We start from the raw sequence: 5,396 nt of genomic DNA, 5'->3' as shown, positions 1-5,396 counted from the left end.
ACAAGAAGCCATGGATTCCAGCCCTTGGCTTTCAACTGAATGTGATGGTATGTATCTGTAACTCCATCGCTTGATGGGTAGAGGCAGGAGGACCAGGAGTTCAACCTTATCACCAGGCTGGCAAGATGGCTCAGCAGATAAAGGCGCTTTCTGTGCATGCCTGAGTTTGCTCCCTGGAACACACAGCATGAGGAGAGAACAGATTCCCCCAAAGTGTCTTCTGACTCTTTTTGTGCTCTGTGGCATGTTCTCTCAACCACAAGCATACACACTACTACTACTACATAAATTAGATTCAATTAATCAAGGTCATCCTTGGCTGCTTAGTGATTTCAAGGCCATTCTGAGATACAGGAGAGCCTGTCTCAAAACTAATAAGAAAACAAAAGCAAAGATAACAAGATGAGCTTGAAGTCCCTGTTGTCCATGGTGAAGCTCACCCAGTAGTCAAGCAAGTACCAGGATGAAGAGTTCCTGGGGGAGAGAAGATCCAGCCCTTACTTGGCTCGCTGCTGAGACAGTAGGAGTATTCACTTCCCACAATCCCATGTTCACAGCATGGTGTTTTCATTCCATGTGACAAAGGGGCAGCTGGGGTAGAGACTCGGAGTGGAGTTTGGTGGTCAAGGTGTTGTTCAAGGTATCCCATGATAGTCACTTTTACATGGCTGAGACAAATCACCATGATCAGAGGAAAGTTGTTTTAGTCACTGTCCTACCTGTGTGAAGAGACTTCATGACCATGGCAGCTTTTATAAAAGAAATCACTTAACTGAGGATTGTGTACAGTTTCAGAGGTTTAGTCCATTTTCATCCATCATGGTGGGAAGCATGGCAGCCTGCAGACAGACCTGGTGCTGGAGAAGTAGCTGAGAGTTCTACATTCAAATCTGCAAACAGCAGAAAGAGAGAGACACCAGGCCTGGCTTGGGATTTTGAAAACCTAAAGCCTACTCCATTTGTGGAGGAGGTGTGCTATTTCCTCCAACAAGACCACACCTACTTCGCCAAGGCCACACCTCCTAATCCTTCTCAAGTAGGGCAACTCCCGGATAACCAAACATTCAAATATGAGCCTCTGGCAGCCATTCTAATTCAAACCATCATACAACTTAAGGAAGAAAAAGTTTACTTTAGCTTGCACTTTCAGAGGAATAGAGTCCATCCCGGGTGGGAAATATGGCAGTAGCAGAGAAGACATGGCAGCAGGAGCAGGAAGCTGACTGGTAACATTGCATCTGTGTGCAGAAAGGAGAGGGGACAGGTAGGGGAGAGGGAGACAGAGAACACGAGCGAGAGGCCTAGCCAGTGGGAATGGGGTACATCTTTTAAAGCTTCAAAACCCTCCCATATGACACAGTTCCTCCAACAAGGCCATACCTCCTTATCATTTCCGAGCCGTTCCCCTTGTTGGAGGTCAAATGTTCAAACATATGGGCCTTTGGGGGGCATTCTAATTCAAACCATCGTATCTTCCTTGACAGTGTGGGGCTTTCTCACTGTTTCTCTGAGCGATAGCCCTTCTCCTACAGTCATGCGCACTCACACACACACTTGCGCACACACGCACGCACGCACGTGCCCTTGCACTTTTTTGGTTGAACTCAAAAGGCATGAATTTGACTCCTTCATCTCCCTCCTCCTGGCAACCACCAGGATTCTAAGCTAGCCTGGAGGTGTTTTTCTCTCAAATTCTTAACAAAATGATCCTTAAACTTAGTTTGTTCTAAATTCTCTACCCAGCGAGGCTACAGATTCAGAGATGGGGATACCTCCCTGGTTACACCTTTACTTTCCTCTTCCTTGTCTTTCTTATTTGAACCCTCTTTCTAGTCTCTCCTTGTTCAAATAGAGCATTCCTATTCTTTGACAATGAGAAACAGATAAATGCTGCTTAATTACAGAAAACAGCAATTCATACTATACAATAAATGATTATTAACTAATTATTCCAGCCCAGTGCTACCGACTCATCTTCATCCCAGCTTGGCCCCAGATGCTTGTCACAGCTGAATTTAGATGGCGTTCTGCCTGGCATCTTCACTCTGCTTCTCCTCTAGTCTGTCCTAGTCACTGAAGACACGCCACACCTATCATCTAAGTCATGCAGGTTCCTTTGTTAAGAAAGTGAAGTATCTCCTGTCTCCCTTGCTGCCCAATTCAAGGACAGGCAGCAGGGGGCAGGAGTTGGAGCCCTGAGGGAAATGTGACTTATTAGGGAGGCTGTGGGCATGAACTTGGGATTCTAATGTTATCAGCATGAGGGCACCCATTAGGATTTCCAGGTTGTTTTGTCTGGAAACACAGAATTGGGCCAGGGACATATGGAGAAGAGTAGAACTAGAGATGATTAGAGTGATTCTGGAGTGGAAGTGAAACAGAGAGATAGGAATGGTTAGAAGCTGAAAAGCCTTGGGCCAGGAGAGTTGTGAGCCTCAGAGGCCACTTACACAGTGCCCACCTCCTTTCTAATTTGTATACTGTTGTCTTTTCTTACATATGTCACTCACAAGGAGCCCTCAAGTAGTCTCCAGTCTTCCTGCCAACTCCCTCCCCTCCCTCTCCTTCCCTACCATATAACTGTGATTCTAAACCCTGCCGGTGCTTACTGGATCTGCCGCTCTGAGTCTGCCCTCACAGGTCCTGTCCCAGAGAGATACTCAGAGCTAAGTGAGAGCTCACTGACTGACCTACAGACACTGCCTCATGGGAGGTCTGCTTTTCAGCTGAGAAAGTATGGTCTTCCCTTTGGGCAGAGGCTTAGTGGTGCTCTTCCTTGCCAGAACCTTCAGGCATGCTTGGTGCAGGTTTGCTCTTCTTATTGTCAAGTGCAGAAGTTACATAGAGCATGGAATCTGGGGTGGTTCATATTGGTTGACCACTTGACAGGATCTAGCCTCTCAGAAGAGACAGGCCTCTCCAGGAAGGCCTGTGAGGGAGTTACTAGGTTAGGTTAATTCAGCTGAGAAGACCTACCTTGGATGTGGGCAGCTGTTGTAGACGATATTTAATCTCAGTCAGTGGCTTCTATCACACCTTTGATCATTCAGTTCCCAGATAAAAGACACACAACTCTTATTATTATAATAAGCCTTAATCAGCACTAGAGCTGGACAGATATCCACCCTCTGTGCTATTAGAATCTATTTCCCATTAATAACCCCAAATTATAGTTTGCCGTGTTCCATCTGGGCTGCTCTTAACTTCAGTTGGCCAGTACCTATGGCTTTTCTTTTATGACTAACCTAACCCATGGCATCTTCCTTCTCTCCTCCTTCTCCTTGTGGTTCTCCTCAGACCTCAAGCCAGGGAACCCCAAGCCCCACTTATTTCAATTCTTCCCAGCTATAGGCTGTCTACATTTTAGTCACTAATCAAAGCCTGGTCTACAAAGTGAGTTCCATGCACAGATACACATATATACATACACACAAAAAATACATCTTAGAAAAAATTGAATTAACATACACACTGCTAGGTTTCATTGTGGCAAAATAAAACTTTGATAGGCACCACTCTGGGGCATATACCATGAGACTCCATATTCTCCCGAAGAGAACCTTGTACATTCTTCTTCATTGTATGCACAATAGCAAGGAAATTCAACCAGCCTAGATGCCCATCAGCAGATAAATAGATAGTGAAGATGTGGAACATACACACAAAGGAACTTCATTTAGCTCTAAGTGTTGGCATTTTGTCTAGGCTCTGCCCCAGTTACCTGGCAACAGCCAGGTGTTCCTGACTCACTATAAAAGATGATGCTTGCCCTCTCCTCACTCTTTTGCTCTTCCTACTCCCTTTCTGTCTGTCCCTTTTCTCTACATTCCCCTACCCCCTTCTCCCCACGAGTTCATGGCTGGCCTCTACTCCTCTCCCCCTTTGTCTCTGTCTCTCTTTCCCTCCCTCCCTCCCTCCCTCCCTCCCTCCCTCCCTCCCTCCCTCCCTCCCTCCCTCTCTCCCTCCCTGCCTTTCTCTGTCTCTACTCCCTTAACTGCCCTCCCCATGCCGTAAATAAACTCTGTTCTATACTATACTGTCTTGTGGCTAGTCCCTCAGGGGGAAGGGATGCCTCAGCATGGGCCCACAGAGGCACCCCTTTCCTCCATACCATATTGTACCTGCACCAATTATATCCCTGGCTTCTTTATCCTTTTTATAAAATACAACAGTAAGGAAAATTGAAATCACGAAATTTTGCAGGCAAATGGATGGAAAATATAATATATAGTGAGGTGACCCAGACACAAAGACAGAGAAAGTGCTTGTCCCAGTGGTATTCGGACAAGCAAGCTGGCCCCAACTCTTGACTTCCCAACACAAAGCATGAGTGAGCAGTTTCAAAAACATCCAGCAGATGGTACCTTCCTACCAGGAATTAAGTTTCAGGCTGCAGAAATTCACATTGTTTTCCGGCCTCGAAGACATGCTGTGGAATCAGATGCCCATCATGCTTACGATGAAAGGAAAATAAGTTGTCAGGACAACCCATGATGAACAGCACGCAACATCCTGAAGTAGCAGAATCGCAATGAGAACTTGTGGTTTTCTTACTCTGGTGTGGGAAGCCACGCAGAAGGCAGACTCTTGGATAAGGAGATATGCGGGAGAAAGACCCTGAGGGCTAAGCTTAGAGAAACATGGTAAAAGTGTAAGCAACTTGGCGGAAGTAGACATATTCAAAAGAGGCACTGTGTCTCTCAATATGACCCTCAGACTGCAAAAGCAATGGGTCTCAAAGAAATGGGGATGTTCGTAGGAATCTCATACCCAGAGAAGGAAAATGGGCCAATCTGCCAGCTGGGGAACTGGTCTCTCACAAATGGACTCACAGCTTGTCAGAGCATCTTACAGGTCAAGACTGAAGTCCAGAGAGCGGTGGGACCACACTCTTGATTGGGACTGCTTAAAGGTTCACATTCCTGGTTTTCTGTTTGAACTTGAATCTCATCCCAGGACCTAAAAGATGAATGGGGCCTCTGTGTGTGTGTGTGTGTGTATGTGTGTGTGAGAGAGAGAGAGACAGACAGAGAGACAGAGACAGAGAGAGACAGAGAGAGATACACAGAGAGGAAAACATACAAAGAAAGAAAGAGCTAGAGAGGCAGACACACACATACACGGGGGACAGAGGGGACTGAATGTCTGTTCTTCTTCCCAATGTAGCCAAATTGAACTTCTCTTCTTGCTTCTACTATTAACTTCAGTATTTCAATTGTCTTCCTAAAGGTTGGTAGTTGTAAGGATTCGTAGTTGAACTTGGCTTCTTGGTGGTACTGGCCATGACCCTAAGTTCACTAGGGGAAGAAGGTGAGGAAGATGACTTTACAGATGCCAGAGTAGAGGCTGTGAGCCCTCCCTAGAAGGAACTATTACTAGGAGGGAAAGCCTTGAAC

This window comes from Mus caroli, unplaced genomic scaffold (assembly GCF_978045245.1).
Source record: "Mus caroli unplaced genomic scaffold, Mus_caroli_1 scaffold_1, whole genome shotgun sequence".
In the NCBI taxonomy this organism is placed as follows: Eukaryota; Metazoa; Chordata; class Mammalia; order Rodentia; family Muridae; genus Mus; species Mus caroli.
This window is presented reverse-complemented; position numbering follows the sequence as displayed.